This window comes from Pygoscelis adeliae, unplaced genomic scaffold (assembly GCF_000699105.1).
Source record: "Pygoscelis adeliae isolate BGI_AS28 unplaced genomic scaffold, ASM69910v1 Scaffold202, whole genome shotgun sequence".
Taxonomy (NCBI): Eukaryota; Metazoa; Chordata; class Aves; order Sphenisciformes; family Spheniscidae; genus Pygoscelis; species Pygoscelis adeliae.
This window is the reverse complement of record NW_008824544.1, coordinates 1,870,362-1,891,830: the sequence shown is the minus strand read 5'-3', so window position 1 is coordinate 1,891,830 and position 21,469 is coordinate 1,870,362.

Below are 21,469 nucleotides of genomic sequence, written 5' to 3'. Positions count from 1 at the left end.
TTACTGCAACAGGGAACGCGTAGGTCCCTCTCCTGATCTCTCTGCTAATGCTGACTGCCTTTCTTTGTGCTTATGGAGTTAATATGTTAGTAGGAAATCAATGGTGCTTTTAGAATATCCAAAACCACATGTTCTGAATAATCTGAAAATGACCATAATCTTGTTCTTGCTTTTCTTTCATCCTTTTTTTTTTGGGGTAGTGTTTATTTTACTGATGATTTTATTGTCAGCCTTGTCAAGGTGAGCTGTGCTTGATTCTTCTGTCTCCTTACTTACTCTGATAATGTGCCAACTTGTGTTTTTCAGAGGTTTTGTGATGTCTTTTTGCTGCTGTTTCTGCTGTTCATTGGGAACATGATAAAGCAGTTAATATCAGAGGTTACTGTTTGCCTCTTCAGCTTTTCCTCTCTCCAGGCTGTGCAAATTAAAAAAAAAAAAAAAAAAAGAAGAAAAAAATAATTTATGTTCTCAATATTATAGTTGGTCAGAAATTCTCCAGAAAGGTGTTTTTTCTGACAGAAAGCAATTTAATTTAGCAATTGGTGAAGGATGCTGTAGTCTGGAGGCACTTGTACAGTCTCCGCAGTCCAAAGTCACAGGTTGCTTCTGCTCGGTGTCAAGCAACAAAAGCTGTATTACATGCAGGGCCAATCAAGCATTTTTTGCGAAATGCTGTATTGTGCCACAGCAACGTGCCAGCTCAGACTGGCAGTAGGTCAGATGTAGCTACGACATGCTTGATTTGGTTAGGTAGATAGCCCCTCATTTCCTGATAATATGTTGCTTTTGTCAGATTTTCTGCTCGAAATGAGACGAGGCAGAGAATTGAAGCCGGTGCTTTGAACGAGGATGCCTGTGGTCCTGTCCTGACTTAGGAGACCTAGAGCTGAGTTCTGGTTCAAACCACCCACTTCGAGCGTTGCATTTGCAAGTTCAACAGTATCTTCTAGAATCATTTGCAGTATTGTCCCTTAGGAAAAAACAGTTCTCTCTTGGTTTTTTTATAACAAAGAGCTCTGTTAGATTATTTTGTCTGATCTGTGCCTTGTTTTTAAACTTACCAGACTTTTTCCCCAAAGATAACTCAGTTGACAGGGTGGGCTGCGTGTCACTGAGAGTGACACCAAAGGTAGTAAGTGATCTCCAGTACTACCATCAGGTAGGTTGGATGGTATTTTCAGGCAGGTTGGCACTCAGCTATCAAAACTGGGTTTTTGCAAGTGTAAATAGAAAAGTGGGAAGTGGAAAAGCTTTACTGGCTGAAGACTCTGCTTGAACCCAGCAGCAATGTGGGTTTTTTATACTAAAACTCAAAAAGCTTAAAAGCAAAAGGGCTGGATTTTCAAAGGTGGTGATGCTTAGCTGCTTTAATGTTTGGGAATGGAGTTGGGATTCTTGTATATAGCCTGTTTCTAGTAACCCCTGAGCTTTCTTCCTCTGAAAGTTGAGCAATACCCTGGCTGAAGCGCATCATGGAGAACCCATACTCTCAGAAAAGGAGGAGTTGAGTCCATTCTGCAAGTCGACAGGTTTCAAATTACTGGACACGTGCTCCGTAAAGGTAACCTAGAACAAGCTGGGTGTCACTGTATTTTTTTAAAGTGGTTTTAAAACAGTCCTCTTGGCCTCAGTCTTCCTTAGAGGCAACTCATCAATCAACCTTTCACTCTCTAAAGAAAGTGACTGTGTTAGAAGATCTTTATTTGATGTCAACTAATGCTGTGAGCATCGGACACCCTTCATTTGTTCAAACTTTGTGTCTGTAACTCCCGATATCCTTCACAGCTCTGTCCCCTTCTGTTCCCCAGGTTTTACTGTGTCAGATTGTTTCCTCACAGTTCCAGTAGAGATGTCCACCTGTTTGCTACTCCAGTGAATGAGTTTCCTTTCCAATTCTTATGTCACCTTGTCATGGGCTACCTGCTCCGTATCAATTCATTGCATTCTCCAGTCCATCTCAAAGTCTGTCTTCAAGTTGCAGCGCTGTCACTTTGCTTTGAAGAAATCACTGAAAAAGGATAATGTACATGATTTGGAGACTATAAAACAGAAAATGGCACATATGACTATAAAAGCCAGTCACAAACACTTTAGAAAGGCCTATCTGGTGCTTGTGCTGTGCTTTACAGTATGCAGCACCTGTACCATGACAAGTGATATAGGTGCTTATATTACATATTATCTAGTTAATTGGAAGGACTGGGATGATAAGTGGCTTGCTAGTTTTTTCCCTCAGCGATACCTTGCTTGAGTGGGAGGTTATGTCCATGATTTGAGATCTTCATGCTGGCCAACACGAAGGAGCAAGCCAGTCTTTATCGGGTGGCTGAGCGCAGCGCTCTTTGTAAATATTTAATCACATATAGTGGGTAAAGAAAGAATGGTCTCTCATAGCCATAGAATTGGTACGCTCACAGCTATAGAAAGTCATTTGTAGCTGCTTGAGTTCATCCATTGTGCAGAGCTATTCCTCAATCTTTTTGATGCTATAAATTGTAATTTTGCTATGTAACGTGTAAAAAATGTAGCATTAACCTCAGGTGTTCTCTTTGCTGTGCCAATTGCGTGGCTAGGTTGTCAGCATACATCCTGCCTGCAGCCGTTGTTTTACTGATGTGCTCAATTTCTGTTGAGCACACCTAGTCTCACAGTGAAAGAAATAAGCCCCTTGTCTCCTCTAAGTATTCATGGCTCCTCCTGGGTGCTGGTTGTGGAGGGTTTTTTGTTTATTTGTTTTGTGACAAAGCTTAAGGACATACTCAATTTTCATAACATCGTCTTCTCCTGGTCCTCCCTGCGCTGTCCAAATAATGCCAAACACTAATGGAGGGGGAAGATCATAAATTCTCCTTGGCTTAAACATCTGCAGACTCGACCTGCTGGAAGTTGTGCAGCTCTATCTGCTCCCCACAGAGAAAAGTTCTGATGGCAAAACTTCGGGCAAGGAAGAAAATAGTTTTGCTCTTTAAATACCATTATAAAAAAAAGCATGATTTCAGTGAATGGGTGGGATGTCACGCTGTGCACACATTTATCACTGTAAATGTTATGTCTGAAAGGCTTTGAAATGCTTTCAGAACTTGTGATTTTTGGGCACGTAAGCAGATCACTTTTATTATAACCTTCTTGTTATACTCAATAGGGTTGGTCAGGTGGTGTTTTTCCCTGTTGATTTAAGTGGTTTCTTACAGAGGCCTTCAAGTCCCAGCATAACATTTCATGCAACCCTGATAATTACTTTATTATTAACTCTAAGGATAGACTCCCTTGTCTACCTCCCCTTTTAGAAGTGAATCATGTTCTGATATTCAGAATGACCCTAAGCTGAGATCTCAAATTTCCTTTCCAGCTGGACTAATGGGGCTTGTAGGAGGGAAGCCAAACTTCCATGACTTCTAATTATCATCAGATTGGATTAATAAAGGAAAATTACTTTACCCATCCAAAAAAGGAGAGTTAGCTATACCTTTGAAAAGACTTGTCAGCTACTAACAAGGTAGTTGAACTGGACTTGCTCATTTTTTAAGTTACCTTTGGTATATCGTCCTCTGAGTACCGTACGCAGAAGGATCCATCCTTGTGTGCACCGTTTGCTGGAGGGGGTTCAGCAAAATCTTAGTTGACAAGTTGGCCATCTCGGTAGATGTCTCCGGAGATAAACTGAAGACTGTGTTTCCATCTACGAGCCTAAGCCACAAGCTGTGGAGGTCATTGGGGGTCTATAAGTAATTTTAAAGGGTTTTATATTCAGAATAAGGAAGGTGAACTGCCTGAACTCATGTCTTGCAATTCTTTTCTCTTTAAGCAATACAGTAGCAGTCAATTGCCGTGGGGTTGGAATTGTTTCCAGCCATAAAGCAAACACTCAACATTTATGCAGTGCTGAAAGAGCACTCTCCATGACGGTACTCCTGTGAGGGAAGTTGGGTCTAATTATTTTAAATGGCTGAAGCAGGTCAAAGAGCTTGTGTCCAAGTTTTCAAGTGACTTAGCACCCACGATGCTTCATAGAATTTGAGGAGCCAATGTCCAAATTGCTTACGAAGGCAAGGAAGAAATCCTATCTTTATATCCTTGGCATTTAACAGATGCTCAGTTTTACCGTTAGCCCAGAGCTGAGCCACTTTATAAAACCTTCCGAGCCTGCATCTTCTGACACTTCCTTTCTAGTGTTGTTTATAAGAAAAACCTGCAGCCCTTTTATTTTTAACTCCATGTGTTAATGATGGGAACTTTTAGGGAGAAATTCCGTCTCTGCTTTTTTGCCTTTGCTGGGAAAAATAAGAAATGCTTGTCAGCCTAACAAGATGCAAGGTGTCTCCCATGCTTTGCAACATTTAATTCCTTGGGTATATTTGTAACTGCACTTTGTTCTGCTGAACAGAGTTTCTCAAATATTTTTTATCCAATCATTTTGTGATAAGTCTAGTCTGACCTTTTGGACTTATTTTTGGCTTGAGGCATTGTTTTTCGGTCACTAGCTGCTTTGTTTCTCTACCAACTAGGAACTGAATTAGACCTAGAGGATGCTGTTGGTGCTTTGAGGTGGGTATACCTGAACCTCCCACTACAGCGAGCTTACAAAAGAAAATGAGAATGGCTTTTTGAATTCAAAAAGCTTTATTAGAATGTCAGCTAGAATACTTAATTATCTTAATTTGCTCTTCATCGCTTTGAATTCTTTCTTAAATATTTAAGCGCGCTCTGCCCTTGCCCATTAAGTCTCTTCCTGTGCAGGTCTTTTCCTCCAGGACTTAAGTCAACCCAGCCATGTTTTTCTGGGTTATTGCAAGCTCTGAGCAGCCCCCTCTCATCCACAGAGAGTTGTTGCCATGGGATGTCTACTCCCTGCCCCTCTCAGCAGTTTTTTAGGCTCTCTGCAACCCTGCCTAGTCTTTCCTTGCCAAGTTTTCGCGCTCAGCCCCTTGTGCTACCAGCCCGCCCTCCACTTGTGAAGCTCTCTTCTGTGTAAGCTCGGTCACAGGCAGCACAGGGACAGTCGTCCTCTGTTACACTGCGTCCTGCCTGCCCTGATCACTGTCGTCTTAACCACGCCAACTGAGAAACCGCCAGCCACAGATGCACAGCAAATCATTTTTTAAGTTACCTTTGGTATATCGTCCTCTGAGTACCGTACGCAGAAGGATCCATCCTTGTGTGCACCGTTTGCTGGAGGGGGTTCAGCAAAATCTTAGTTGACAAGTTGGCCATCTCGGTAGATGTCTCCGGAGATAAACTGAAGACTGTGTTTCCATCTACGAGCCTAAGCCACAAGCTGTGGAGGTCATTGGGGGTCTATAAGTAATTTTAAAGGGTTTTATATTCAGAATAAGGAAGGTGAACTGCCTGAACTCATGTCTTGCAATTCTTTTCTCTTTAAGCAATACAGTAGCAGTCAATTGCCGTGGGGTTGGAATTGTTTCCAGCCATAAAGCAAACACTCAACATTTATGCAGTGCTGAAAGAGCACTCTCCATGACGGTACTCCTGTGAGGGAAGTTGGGTCTAATTATTTTAAATGGCTGAAGCAGGTCAAAGAGCTTGTGTCCAAGTTTTCAAGTGACTTAGCACCCACGATGCTTCATAGAATTTGAGGAGCCAATGTCCAAATTGCTTACGAAGGCAAGGAAGAAATCCTATCTTTATATCCTTGGCATTTAACAGATGCTCAGTTTTACCGTTAGCCCAGAGCTGAGCCACTTTATAAAACCTTCCGAGCCTGCATCTTCTGACACTTCCTTTCTAGTGTTGTTTATAAGAAAAACCTGCAGCCCTTTTATTTTTAACTCCATGTGTTAATGATGGGAACTTTTAGGGAGAAATTCCGTCTCTGCTTTTTTGCCTTTGCTGGGAAAAATAAGAAATGCTTGTCAGCCTAACAAGATGCAAGGTGTCTCCCATGCTTTGCAACATTTAATTCCTTGGGTATATTTGTAACTGCACTTTGTTCTGCTGAACAGAGTTTCTCAAATATTTTTTATCCAATCATTTTGTGATAAGTCTAGTCTGACCTTTTGGACTTATTTTTGGCTTGAGGCACTGTTTTTCGGTCACTAGCTGCTTTGTTTCTCTACCAACTAGGAACTGAATTAGACCTAGAGGATGCTGTTGGTGCTTTGAGGTGGGTATACCTGAACCTCCCACTACAGCGAGCTTACAAAAGAAAATGAGAATGGCTTTTTGAATTAAAAAAGCTTTATTAGAATGTCAGCTAGAATACTTAACTATCTTAATTTGCTCTTCATCGCTTTGAATTCTTTCTTAAATATTTAAGCGCTCTCTGCCCTTGCCCATTAAGTCTCTTCCTGTGCAGGTCTTTTCCTCCAGGACTTAAGTCAACCCAGCCATGTTTTTCTGGGTTATTGCAAGCTCTGAGCAGCCCCCTCTCATCCACAGAGAGTTGTTGCCATGGGATGTCTACTCCCTGCCCCTCTCAGCAGTTTTTTAGGCTCTCTGCAACCCTGCCTAGTCGCGCCCCCTCCCCGTGTGAAGCTCTCTTCTGTGGAAGCTTGTTCACAGGCAGCACAGGGACAGTCGTCCTCTGTTACACTGCGTCCTGCCTGCCCTGATCACTGTCGTCTTAACCACGCCAACTGAGAAACCGCCAGCCACAGATGCACAGCAAAGGTTGGTACAGATTTGGACGGCTCTTCTTGCCTGAAGTCTACCCAAGCTTTCCTATTTCTTAGCTTGTGCTTGCATGGGGCTGGAGAGGTCTTTCTGACCTGGAGAGGAAAGCCTTCCACGGCAGAAGTTCAGTCCCCCAAGACTAAATACAGAGTGCACGAGCCCACTGAGCTCAACAGAGTGGGTATATTTATGTATGGGAGAATTTTTCATAAGCAAAGTGAAATACCCATCAGTCTTTGCATGTTTGGTGCCCAAGATTAAAAACATTGGGGAGGTATTCATACCTGTTAGTAATGCATTTCATGCAGTGTTGGCGCTGCACAAACAACTCTTCCCGTGTCTGATTTCCATTTTTCTTTTAAATTACATTTCTTTAATCTTTAATTTCATTCAGGGTTGTTTGGGGTTTTTTTGCATACACAGATGTGGGATGATGCTTTTATGTCTGTTCAGAAGTACTGAACTAAGTGTTGGTTCTCTGAGTTTCTGTGCATGATACTAAATATTTTTGTCTCCAAGTTAGATGAACCTGTTGCTCTGTAACATGTTTATCAATTCACCCTGAAAAACTTTTTTTTATTTTTTATGGGACTTTTTTTTCTGTAAAGATGTTGTTTAAAAGCATGTATTTGAAATGAAATTTTTATTGTAACTTCTCCAAGAGGTTCAAAAACCTCATAGCCTTGACATCTGAAGTCTTCCAGAACAAGCTAAGTGGGCTCTGTGTTTGAAGTGGCAGTACAATGCAAAGATGTAGCAGAAGGGAAATGAATTGTATTAATTCTAAGAAACTTATATTTCTGAAAGTTCTTTACAGCTTTGGTTCAGAGGTCTCAGATATAAAGGAGCATTGAAATCAAGGGCGAAGATGCCAACAAAGGCTTGTGGAAGATGGAGGACCCAGACCTCCTGTGAAAGTGAGACTTCTTCACTCAGGCTTCTTTCAGAGAAATAACAATAATAATAATAAAAGCACTCAGCAACATCTCTGAAGTCTCTGGTCTCTGAGACTAAAAGGATTTTTTTTCATTGGCAATTAAACATGGTCACAGACAGTTGTCATACGAGGTACAATCTGTGTGTGTGACTTTGGTTGCCTAGTGAGGTCATCACTTGCCACTAGACAGGCAGGATCTGGCTGTGTTTACCTGTTATATATGCATGCATAGAAATTATTGACCTGCCTTGCCTGTGAGTTTTTTCTCAGCAGTATTTGATGTGATTCTTATGGATAATGAAAACTTTCAAGAACATATCTATTATTTGGCTGTAAAATGGGAACAAATCAAGGGAACTTAGACATCTTCCAGTTCTCTGCTTCTGGGTGACTCGTCTTAAAACTTACAGCTGTTGTAGTGCTTAAATGTTGTCTCAAAGAATAAATTTCCAGAGTAGAGAGCAGATTTACCACTAACTTCCAAAGAGCCACTCCCCACGTGCAGGTAAGTATGCGGTGGCTTATTCCTTCTTTAAAACAGAAGAACAGAAAAGTGGTATCTTTACGCTGTGGAGTTAATGAGTTTATTGTTCTTAGTTCTGTGGTTTGCAAAATTGAGGATACGCATGTGCTTTTCATACCTGTGTGTTTTAGAAGAGAGTAAACTGTTAATACGCCTCGGGAGTGCCCGTGCAATGCTCCTCGGGAGCAGCTCTGTGCAGACTGCCAGGCTGCTTTCGATGTAGACAAGCCCTTACTTGTCCTTGACCTTGGACATTTGCCATCCTATATCTGCAAACTACTTTGTTTGGAACTGTAATTAATGGCTGTTAGACTGGTGAGTTTGTGCTACATATCACAGGTCTTTAGTATTTTTTTAATTATTTTTTTTAATCCCAAACTCAAAATCTTTGGCTCAATAAGTGTATTAAAATGAAGTACTCATGAAACTAAACTCTTGTCCCCAGTTGAACTGAGACCCCTATGGCAGAAGAGAAATCATAATGCTTTGGCTTCTAATTCTTTGTTGATAAAATCCCAAAGGCACCCTTCCTGGTTCCCAGAAGGATTTCCTTGTGTTTGGTTATGTTTGAATCGATTTACTTGTATTGTGATGAACTAACCCCCAAACCGGTTTATTTTGTAAAACTAAGTTGTGATCATTTGCTAACATCCCATCTATTTGTGATCTACAGAGATTTTTATATGAACATCTAGAACATTGATAAAATATTAAATAATATTGAGCCAAGAGTTAGTCCCTGGGGGAATCTGCTGGAAAAAGCCCCACTGATTCATCTCTCCCACTAATGTGATTACATAAAGTTGCCTTTTTATATCAGTGTTTACAATTTTAACATTAACATCTACCAATAAAGCTGTACCTGACACTTGGGATTTCTTTGTTTCAAGTTGCCTTCTTTATTATGCTTAATTCTTGAAGTTTATAAAGTTTTCATTGAATTCTGGAGTCTCCATTATTACTTGTCTATATTTTCAACCTGATTGAAACTCTTTGCTGTTTCCTGCTCTGCTTTTTAGCATTTTTCTTTATTGAAATACTTGTTCCTTTTAACTAGATGGATTTTTTGCAGAGCATAACTTTCTACGTGCCTGGGTTTTGGGGGTTTTTTTGCTGTCAGGTGGAAGACCTTGAACAACTTACTGCTTATGTATCTCCCACTCCAAATGTAATGTTCCCGGTTAGGTATGCCAACAATTCCCTTATGCTTTGAAAAATTTGCCCTTTAAAAATTCCCAATAAGCTTGTGTCGACTGCGTGTCCAGCTACACACAGTGAATTGCACCAAGTCACAATTGCCGGCACCGAGGCCAGTGCTAGTTCCTTGATAAATGATTTACTCCTGGGAATTTAATCTGATCAAACTGTCCCTTGATTCTGCATGCCATGAAACTCCGCCTCCCCCCCCCAAACTCTAAATTTTGTTAGATGGCCACAGGCTATGTCCAGCAATGCTTGCTCGTGATAGATTAGCTTTCCTTTCTCTACATTATAGACCAATTTTTAAAGAATAATTCACCCTGTTGTCTCACGACACTTTGCTGTGTGTTACAGATGCCAGTCTTTTACTGCTTATAACGTTAAGTATTCAAACACCTGGGAGTCTGAGTCTGAATGTCTCGGAGGACCTAGCCATAGGGTGGACACTTGCCCATGAGGAGCTGAATTAAAACTTGATAACGATTTTGAGAGGCAAACAGTATTAAAAAAAATTTACTACCTACCCAGGATTGTGAACCTGGGCAGAAGATGACTTCTGGCTGGTAAGTAGTGCTAGGAAGACTTATATATGAGACATTAGGAAAAAATAGCTCTTTCTTTACCTATTACAGGTGTAAATATTTTTAAAACAGTAGGTGGATGTGTGGCTCAGCTAGCATTTATCTGAAACATTTTGCATAATAATTGCTGGGCTTATTTACATCCTCCTCCAGAGCTGTGAAACCGCTCGTAGACAATGGTGTTTGAAGCAAGCACGCGTGAAAGCATTCTGCGTTTCTGTACTGGGGGTGATGGCGTGTGTGAGGACCTTTAAGCCTAATCAATGTTTCAATGCAAACTACAGCCATCAGTGCATTGTCCAGCTGTGTCTCTAGGCCCTCTACAGCATTCATTCCTCTAGGGGAGCACGGCTGAGAGCACTTATTCACCACTTTTTGCTGCTGCGGTTACCCGTACGCGGTTCCAGTCCTGTGCTTGGATGTAGGCACTTGTTCATTCTTCTTCGGCTGGTTCTGGGAACAGTCCCCTCAGCATTGCCACCGAGTGGGTTGTGAGTGTTTGACCTTTCCGCATTGTCACAAAAACGCCCTGCATTACATTTGGGTTTTTCCCTTTCTCTAAACCCCTTTCTGTAAAAGGTTTCATTATATTTGCTAAGCAGAGCTGTCTCAGCTTGCCATTTTAATGCACAGGCAGAGTTAACAATATTGGTACCGGGAAGCTTTTCCTATCCTCCTCATATTGCTGAAGGATTTATTATCTCTTGCAGTCAATACTTCATAGACTTCTATTATGAATGTTTGTTGTTTAGAATTTGTCACCGAGGAAAGGCTAATTCTAGACGTGGCACTGCAGATTTGCTATGTCGTGCAAAGCATAAGTTATTTTTCACAATTATTAATATTGCTTTGGTGACAGCCCAAAGGCGAGTTTTATCTGCTCATCTCCAAATGACCCTGTGAAGATGAGCAAGATTTGTAATGACTTTGGTCAGTAGCTGCTTAACCACTTTAAGTCATTTCAGAGCCCAGCCAAGGGATTTACGTTTCCATAAACAGATCCCACCTTCAGAAAGTGTCTGAGCATGAGGGATCTGGAAGAACTGGATGTCCCTGCCGGTGTGTCCAGAGTTTCCAGCCCTGTTGCCAGCACAGGAATCGGTACAGCCTGGCTGAGAACAGGGAAAACGGCCCAGGTGATGATATACTATAAGGATGCAAAACATTCCCTTTCTTTCAGATCACCTCTCTCTCCTGCTAGCACTGGGTGATACATTAGAAATAGTTTGTGGGTTTTGATAACAACAACAAAGCTTTTGGCCAGAAGTTTTCCTGAAATAATTTTGTTGGATATATTTGGTGGATGAAAAAAAAAAAAAAATTCTATGGCCACTAGAACAAACACTAAAACCTCTTTCTTCTTTTTTTTTTTTCTTTCTTTTTCTTTAAATGGACTTTTTATTTTCTTTTGGTCAGAGTTACTGGGAGAGATTTTTTTTGGGGGGGTGAGGGAAACTCAGAAGATTTAATTTTTATCCCTAACCTTAAATATTTTTGAGTTTAACAAAGCCTTCTAAATGGGGATTACAAAATATGGAATAGGATTTGCAGACCTGCAGCTGAGCAACCTTCACCTTTGCTGATGGGAACAACTGTGGTTTGCTCCCACTCCTGAATGACCTCTGAAAGGTAAATATTTCCACGGGGCAATCTAAAAAAAGGAATTCTTTTTTGAGACAGCTTGTCTAGATGTTCCTTTAAGAAGACTGGGTGATAATTTAGCCACTAGAAAATGAAACCATTAGGAATCGATAGCAACCACCTTTGGAGAGCAGACTGTGTTGTATTGACTTGACCTCCTTACATGTCACCTTTTCACCATTTCACTCCTTTGGAAGTACCCGGTAGACAGCCCACCCAGAGGTCCTGAAGAGGGGAGGAGATGGCGAATGTGTGGCGTTTACGGCATGGGAGGAAAAGCAGGTGTTGCTTCAGGTCTTATGGTGGGAAACATACCTGTAAGAACATTTTCCAGGCATCCCAGGGATGCCAGATATCCTGTATAAAGTAATCAGAGGTTGAAGAATACTATGTGGTTGAGGACAAATTGCTCGTTTTGGAGATTATGAAACATTTAATGCTTCATACTACCCCTAGCTCCTGGCTTTTGCTGTCTTGGAGGAGAAAGTCCCGGGAAGAATAAGCTGTAATACTGCCAAGGTAAGGGAAGATACGTGGGCAGTTGCTTTGGGATCCATCCCCGGGGACAAGCTGCACGGTTAGGTTAGTTAGCAATGCAAGTCCTCTCCTGTGCCAGCAGAGTGATGGAGATCCCCAGGAGTCTACGGCTGGTTCTGGCCTTCCGGCAGGGAGAAATAGGAACATTTGTAGTACGTCTGCTTACGCATGCAGCAAAACCGAAGTCACTCAGCGGAGCTGTGTTATGTACCACAAGCTGCTGGTAATGCACGCTGCTCAGAGAAAGCATCTTCTCAGCAAGTGTAACAGCACTGTCATTCCCTTCAGGAGCTAGGTGAAAGCAAAAGCAGGTAGGACTAAAAACGTCTACCCGGTAAGTAGAAGGAGGAATCTTGGGCTGGATGTGATGGGACAGCCCATGAAATGGGGAAGCTGTAATTCCTCTGACCCACTTGGTTTGGTTTTTCAGAACTTTGGGAATATTTTCCTTTGGAGACATTCACCCTAACGTTTATATTTGTTATCATCTCACGTGTTCTTGCTTATAATTATTCATGGTAAGTCAAGGATGACTCCAGTGTCACCCCTGGTGTGTGGTCGCACCCCTCTGGAGATGGCCCCACTGTTGAAGGCAGTTTTGCAACTCTCGGGGAGCTCAGCATGCTCCCGTATAACAAGCCACCAGAGGCCCAGGTGCTTTCTGTTCTCGCCCGCATCACTGGGAATTTGAGGAGATGGTTTATTTTCCCTGGTGAAATAGATTGACTGTGTTTGACATGTAAATTGTCATCCAGAATTAACCTGCCAATGAGATAACGCGAGAGGGACAGAGCAGCTTTCTCTTCCAGTTACATGTCTAGATATTTTTCCCCTGGATTTTCCTCCAGGGACCTCAGTTTCTTCTCTGTACCCTTTTCCCTCTCCAAGCTGGACCAAAAGAGCAGCAGTACCTATACGAACATTCAATTAGTCCCATATTTAAATCTTGCCACTGTGACCTAGTGAATTATGCAAGGGGCTGGATACCAGAAATCTATTGAGCTCTAATTCCCAGCCCTGGCATCGGCTCTCTGCGTATTGCTATAGGCAAGTTATTTCGGCACGTTCTTTCTCTCTCCATTTCTTGCCTATAAATCGCACACGCTAACATTAGGTGATGCAGCAACATCACAGATGTAGTGAGATATTTGGGTAGAAATGGGAAGAATTACAGCAGCATATCCTGCTTTAACACTGTGTGCTGGGATCTTTGAATGAGATGTTTGTTTAAAAATGCATCTGTAGCAAAACATTTACCAAACTTACAGGATGATTCAGGCTTTGTCTAACTTTTATTAAAGATAGAAGGTCTAGGGAAAATAGTTCAAATTATTGTATGAAAGACAGTTTAAGATGAAGAGAAGGTTACAAGAGAGTAAAATACGCAGTAATTTTCTATCCCAAAATGCTAGTGTGAAATTATTGCTTACATGCAGTCCAGCGCAGTGGCAATTTAGAACCACAGGGGTCCTTATTTCCCATGGCTCATGCAGCAATCATTGCATACATCGTCGTCAAGAACAGAGCGAATCCAGTCTGAGAGACTGCGTCAACGAGAAGGGTGCTATCACATGCAGGGCCTTATGATTTTTGTTAGGTTTCTTTTTCACCTTGTAAGAACGGTTTTTAAGAATGGCTTTATAAAAACCCAGCACCAAGTCTACAGTGCTCTTTAGTGACGAATTTGTAACGCAGAGCAAATGTAAGTTTGATGGAGGAAAAAGTAAGCATTGTAACAGTTTATAAGCCTTTCAGGTTGCTTTCTTAGAAACGTTAGTGGAGTACTTTGTCTCTTATTGCTATCTCTTGCTACCAACTTGGTGCTTCCCATCACACCGCACCTATAAGTTAATCATTACACTTTGGCGTTATTATCCACTAATGGATGAACATGAGCGATTTGTGGCAGAAACTTTTATTTTCATTTTTATTTTATTTTATTTTAAAGACTACAGGAAAAATCTAGTTGGAATCGGTTAAAATGTCATCCGAGACAGAGTTCTGTTAAGCTGTTCTCCAGCATGGTATTTTCATGGTGCAACATTTGTACAGCGTGGGAGAGCCACAATGTGAGCTCATGAAAGGCAAAGTCTTTAAGCTGCTTAGGTGGCTGCATAAAGCATCGTGAAAAAAGGACAGGGCAAGGAGGGAAGAATAAATTACGTGGCTTAAATATCCTTAATTTTAATTAAAGATGGTAGCGCTGAAACTGGAAATGCATTTAGCCTGATAGTTTTCCTCTAATGAAGCATCCTCGGTGTGGCTTTTGGGGGTCTGAGTTTGCTTCCTGCGTTGCTGAAACCTCTCCGTGTCACAAGGGGCTGGGCTGAAATGGACAGTTTATTATTGCCTTTAACAACTTTTGGCCTCTTAATGCTACCTTGGCGAAGTCAAGCTGTTTGCGCATCCTTTCCCTCCAGCCCTTAGTGGAAAATTCACTTTATGGGAACGTAAAATCGTTCGCCATGAGGTGATTCATTGGGTAGGATATACAACGCTCTCTTTAGTCTCTGAATGTTTCAGCCAACTGATAAATAATCAAGAACCTTGAATGTTCCTTTCTGTCTGTCTTTCTCCTCGGAGCGCTTTGTTTGACTGGTGGTAATTTATTGGTGAGTGCATTAAAAGCCAATCACTGTAATGTCACGAACATGAATTACCACAGTATGGTCTGTCACTTGGTGGCTTTCTCAATGCCAGGCATCAGACTAATCCCAGGGTGGGGTGTGTTTGTGTTTTGTTGTTGTTTTTGTTTTGCTCCTCTGCATTTTTAAGTGTCCTAATTAAATATCGAGACTGAAAAATGAAAGTTTTAAAGCTTCTTCCACAATCCAAGTGCCATTCATGATGAGGGCTTTTTGAGTCGTTGTTGGGGAGTAGTTCCCTTTTCCTTTCCTCAGCCTTATAAGCTTAAGTCCAAACTTTTCAACCTTGATACCTTTGTTATTTTTATTTTATGATTGCCCAGGTGAAAGTGAATACAATGAATGTCTGTGGAGCCAGGTCCTTGAAGGATAGCTCTGCAAATTGGGATTTTCTCTTGGAAGGTCAGAGTCGCAGAGTCTCTGCCTAGGTTGGTCTCCCCTCCTTTTCCCTCCTGGCAATGACTGCATGTCAAATGATTGCACTCTTGAACCGTGAACTCCAAGGCCTGTGCTCCCACTGCTGCTTGGCAGGAAGAAGTAGTGATTTTCTGTATGGAATTAAATAGCCTCCTCTCTTCCTTTGATTTTAAAAATCATTTTTAAAAGACTTTTACACCCCACATCTTTTGAAGTTAGCACTACGCCCTGCAAGGCTGGCAGTCTCTGAAAACAGTTAGAAAGAGACCCTTGAAGGCAGGATCTTGACAATCTTGCAAGAGACATAATTTTAATCTCATCGAATGTCTTGGCACACTGGGTGAAAACAGGCTTTGTCCCTGGGATGAAAAATGATGGGTTTAAAGCCAAATTCTGTCTTGCGGTGATTATGGAAAAGGCTAAAATGCAATGAAAGGCATGCCTAAATTGACTGTCTCAATCCGTGGTCTAATTGACTCTAAAATGCTGGGGAGACGAGAAATCCGCCATTTGAACGTCATCTGCATGCATGTCCCGACCACCTGGCTTACATTTTTGCAGAAGCAAAGCTGGGGACCAGAGATTTCAATGGCTCACCTCTCTGGTAGCCTTTCCTTCCTCCTGCTTGACCTTGGCCAACTGCCCTTCCTGGCATCTGCAGATGTCCAGCACCTGCTCCTACCTCCACACGCGCACACATAAACACACACTCTTCACTGCCCACTTGCTTCTAACATGCAGCCTCTCCTTTTTTGCAGGCAGATATCTTTAGGTAGGGTATCCCATCCTGCTGTCTCCCCGTGATCTATGCTACCTTATACCTCTGCACATACACACCGACGTGCTACTGCCTCTATTGGCAACCTTTTAAAAAGCTCTTCAAGAACAGAAGAAAAAGAAAGCTCCAGAAATACAAGAGACAAACCTAAACAGGAAAAAAACCCAACACATTTCATCACATCCTCCTTATCACTGGAGTATATGCATACTGTTGTACAGTAATTTTAACCTCTGCTTAATTTCTGCCACGCCTCAATTCATTTGAGCTGGCCGGCCCCTAGAGAGGGGATGCTGGGACCTTACCAGCCCTGTGAAAAGCAGGAGGTTTCACAAGGGGTCACACTTTGTTTCTGAGGTGCGCAGCAACGTGTGTTGCTGTTGGTTTTCATCAGAACGATTGGCCAAAACCGTAGAGTTTTGCAAAGCTGACTTGGGAGAGAAACCCCAGGAGATTGTTGGCTTTGATGGTACTGTATTTATTTATGCAGTAAGTATAGAGAAGCTGTTTCTAGGTGCCCAGGAAGAATCAAACACAAGAAATTTCCCTGACTGAAACTCCAGACCTCTTCTGTCAGCACCCCAACCTCATCTTGCTAGGTTTGCTGTCTGTCCCTTCAGCACCCTGACATTGGGACTGCATTAGCTGCCAGGCTCAGGTTTTGTCTACCCTGTCCTGCAAAAGTACACCCCAAACACCCCAGAAAACCCCTTGATCTGCTGTCCTTCAACCCTGGCAAGACTCAAACATGCCTTGGTTTTGGGTGGGGATGCGTGCCTTTGTGTTGGCTGCAGTTTTCTGTTTGGACTTCAGTAATGAGTGCGTGCAAATCTGGGCAGTGTGGGGTGTTTGATGGGCTTTGTAAAACCATAAATCACTTAAAAAGGGGATGAGGGAGCTGTTTTCCTAGGGGAGGGCTTGGCTGGCACTTCAGGGTGGTAGTCTCTGCTTGCAGTCTATCATTCAGCCTGAAGCCATTTCTCTGCTGCACAGTTCACTCTGTAGAAGAGGAGGTGAAGTGGGAAGCATGAGCCAGGCAAGGGTACTGCTGGGCATTTGATCTGATACAAGCCAATGACTTAGATCTAGTCCAGATTTTGCATGTGTGGTTTTTTTTTTCGTTGTTGGTTTTGTTTGTTGGTTTGTTTTTTTTAAGATAAGCTCACACACAGATCTTTTTTGTTGAGATCTGTAGCAGTAACTACATGGGGATAAACACAATTCAGAGCTTTGCTGTTGTGGCTAGACCAACTTAATGTGGTCTGATACTTTGATTTAGGAGCTGGTTTTGCTTTGAAGCCACTTGGCAAGCAGCGGGTTAGTTTTCCTCATCTTTGTTGCATACATCCAGCAGTGCCAAAGACGAGGGTGCGGGTGAGGGAGAGATGTTGCACTGAGATAAGGAGAAGCTTTTAATTCATTTCGTATGTGACCTAAATTCAGGCCCTGTGGCCATCATGTCAATCCCATGGTCTTGTCTGCTAGATTACTGACGTAAGTAATGGTGACACGTGTATATATCGAATGTCCTCTGTGGCTTCAGGAAGGACATCTCGGGGGGGGTGTGTGCGAAGTTACTTGGAGATTTAATGATGCTCGTCATTCATTCTGTTTTCCAAAGCCATGAACTCTGGTTTATCCTAGTACTGAGAGAGCATATGACAGTGCACGTCACAAAAATATAATGTATTTATCCTACGAGGGCAGCTTATGTTGTAGGAAACCAGATATCTCTTCTACTGCTGAGGCAGCAGATGTGCAGAATTGGTGTATGACCTACTGAAAGTAATGCAAAATGCAGACGTGGTTCCTGTAGAAGAAACTGGAAAGCCTAAGTCCTTTGTGCAGGGTCAGAGCTTTTATCAGTGGGCTGCACAATTTTGTTCTCTCTCTCTCGGGCCTCGGATTTCCTCCATGCTGAGGCAGTTTTGGGAGGGGAGGTGGTGCATCCTATCTCCCGCTCCGACAGAGGTGTCTGAGCTTCTAGGTCATGAGAGAAAATCTGTGCAAAACATCCTCCCCTGTGCTTGATACCTAAGAAAAAGCTGAGACTGCTCAGGGAACTTAAGCACAGAAAGACCTAATTTGCAGATCCCAACAGGCATGTACATGGCGTAGATGCTAACCCACACAGTCCTGCTGAGATGACAGCATTTCTGAGTGCAGTAGCAAAACTCCAGATAGCTGGGTAATTACAGTGGCAAAAATTATGTGTTTATGGCCCTTCAGGAGCCTCAGGTGATAAATGTTTTGCACTCCTACATTTGAGTGCCCAAACTCTGTCCAGGTCTCCTGCAGTTCCTCATGCCTTCAGTGGCACCTTGGGCATGGTATGTGCAGGCTGAATTAACTTCTCTGAAGTAATCCCAGTTTTCCTGTATCCTTTTCACAGGTCGGCCCAAGCTCAGTGTGATGGGACCGCTGTAAGCAGTGACTCAGCAGCACACCTGCCCTCAAGTACGTGGCCGAACATCTCATGCTGTGTGTTTCATCCCCAGCATTGCTCCTTCCTAAAATTAGAAGCAAATAAAAGTCATGCTTCATGGAAAATAAACCTTCATAATTTAGGTCTCCAGCACCACCTGGGCTTCCATCCTCTCCCTAACCTCTTACTGGATAACATTTCCCATGCTGATTGTATTAGTGTAGCATGGAGTGAAGTACAGTCAAAGGCTAATCTTTTTGTGATTAAATATTAGATTCTTCATTTCAAGAGGCTCTTACAAACAGCTTTTTGTCAGACTGATGGAAGATGGCAGGGATGGAAGAGAACTTGAGGGAAAAGTGCGTGTGTCTTCTTCCCAACAGTTTTATTCTCTTTTTCTTCGTAGCTTTTACATTATGGCAAATAGTATAATTTAGGGTGGTAATTTCAAGAAAGATGTTCACGACTGAGAAGCCAGCTTGACCAAATCTTCCTCAGAGGGCAATTAATTAACTGTGTTTAGGACTGACAAGACACCTGAGATAGGTCACCAGCAACTCAGCCTTGGGGCAGACAGACAGGAAAAACTTGGATCTGCAGGATCTAAAAGGGAGTAAACATGCAACTGAATAATACCGATCCTGTGCTTCTTGTGCCATCTTTAAAAGTACATAAAATTACATGTTAAAAGCCACTTATTGCTATTTTTTGCAGGATGAAGATCTAGGGCAAACACTGTTGCTCCTCAGGCAAAGCCAATCCTTTACTGCTTGTGCAGAAGGTGGTAACTTTCCAAGGGACTGGTCCTACACTATTGTACGGGCTATTGCAGGACCTGAAACCCAGGTCAGGCCCCGGTACTTCCCACTCCTATCTCAAGACAACATTCTCCTGTTTCTTCTTTTAACAACTTTTAAAAATCTCTATGAATTCCTGTCCCTGCCCTCAAAAGAAAACTAATGGAACCAGATGTTAGCCACGTTTGCAGGCAAGGCAATAAGGCTGGGGTCCAGAAGGGACAGTTAAAGTGAAATGTGACACTGAAGCAAGTAAAGTATAATGTGACAACGCATAATACCTATCTCCAACCACCCCCCGGTTCTGGAGGTTCTTATTTTGATTACGTGTCTCCTTGCATTACTTGAGTCCTCTATACCTACAGGTTTGCTGCTGTTCAGTCTCACCAATCATGCTTTTTTATGTTGAGTAAAAGCATGAAAAGGTACAATCTGAAATCCTGGTTATTTTTGTTTATTACGGATAAACATGGAGGATTAAAGACAAAGGTAAATCCTTTGGGTTATCCAGTCTGGTAGCGGTTCTCAGAGCAAACCTAATGGGCAGTGACAAGATTAGGCTGCTCAAAGAAAGCAGTGGGATCTCCCTTTCCAAAAACATGGAAGTGTATACCAGTGTGGTTCACGTCCCTCATCCTTAAGGGGTTCAGATCTTCCTCTGCCATCTCCTGGAAGAGGGGCTTGGTTTTGTTTGAGCTGCTGTCTAGAAAATAATGTGGGATTTGGGATGTTCATGGGAATATTAAGCCAAACAGTCATCATAGCAAAGCATCTTTGCTTTGTCACCTTGCAGTTAAAGCTCTTGCTGGGAATTTGGGAGGTGAAGGAGGGAGTGACCAAAAAACCTTCTTCTGTTGTTTGTGTGTAGGTTGTGTTTGTGTTTAACATAGGTTTTAATATTGACATTCAGGAGAGGAGGATTCTGTCCAAAGACCCTGAGGAGATGGAGCTGCTGCCCTGCAAGCCTGGGTAAGGAGCCTCCAAGAGAGGTGAGATTGCAGACATGCCCCTCTGTGCAGCATCTTCTACGAGCTTGGCCTAATGTGACTTTCTGCTCTGTGTGTGTGTTTTTTGGGGGGTTCTATTTTCCATTCCCTCTCTGGAGTGCCCTGATCTCTCCCTGTCTGTTAGAGGCAAGGCAGCTTCTGGATTCACTCCCTGCAGTACAGAAGCCACAAAACAAAACACGATATCACCTAATTGTGAGAGCTGAAATTATTTATGGACCTGGCCTTTGGAGTCAGAGCCTCAAACTTCTTTAATTACCTTTGGGATCTGTGCACTGGATACCATGGTGATGAGAATAATATTTGGAATTCAGGTCTTGTCTACTGTGCTTTAGCAGCTGGAATGGGCAAGCAGCTGACTATGACCATGACAGAAAACATGCCAAAAACCTACATACACACAGTTTGGAGTGTTGGCTTTTTAATCAGACATATAAAACTCTTGTTATCTTCCTTAAGCCCTGCTGGAAACAAAATTCGGAAGGAAAGCTCCTGTCCAAAATTCAATGATCCTGTGCAATCTGAATCTTCACCTATAAAGCTGCCTTTCTTTTCTGAAAGTCCTCACCAAAGGAGGAAAGACTATAATGTATATTATTTTCTTGATACTGCTATCTGGGGCATTAATAAACATCCACCAAGAAACAAAAATGAAAATGCAAATTTTCCCCACTACAGATCCATGCCAACATTGCTGGGATTAGGCTGAATCTGCCATTGTTTGATTCAGACTTTATAAAATGAGTTCTGGGGACAACTTAAAAGTATAAGGTGATTTGTTTCTCAAAGGAAACCATCCAGGTTCATTAGTGGACCACAGCAACTGTCAGCACACTACTGTTACGGCAGCACTGATGATATCTGGGGACAGATGCTGCTTTTCAAACTCACCTCTAAGCACCCACCAAGGCACAGCTACACTCACTCACTGCAGACCACAGACTGGTGCTGCAATTGTTCCAAGAGGAACAAGAGGTCTGGAGACTCCTGAAGACATCTTATAGTTGGTCTGCTCTTAAAAAAAAAAAAAAAAAAAGGGACAGATTTCCCAAGGAGGGTGAAAGATTTCCAAAGGTAATGGAAGTGTTTAGAAGTGATCAGACTTCCAGCTGATGAATACTGAGCTGGGCAGGAAGAGGGCTGGAAGACGTGGCTTCTAGTCCTACATTCATCATGCTTCCAGTATGACTTTGGGCAAGTTGCTTGTGCATTTGCTGTTTCCTTTGCTTCCCATGGCCCTCCTCGTTAATCCAGCAACACCGAAGCAGTGATGGTTTCTTTACTGCATTGAAGGTATGTGAATGGGTAGGTATATGCAGAGCTGATTTCCTCCACCTGTTTTTTTAGCTGG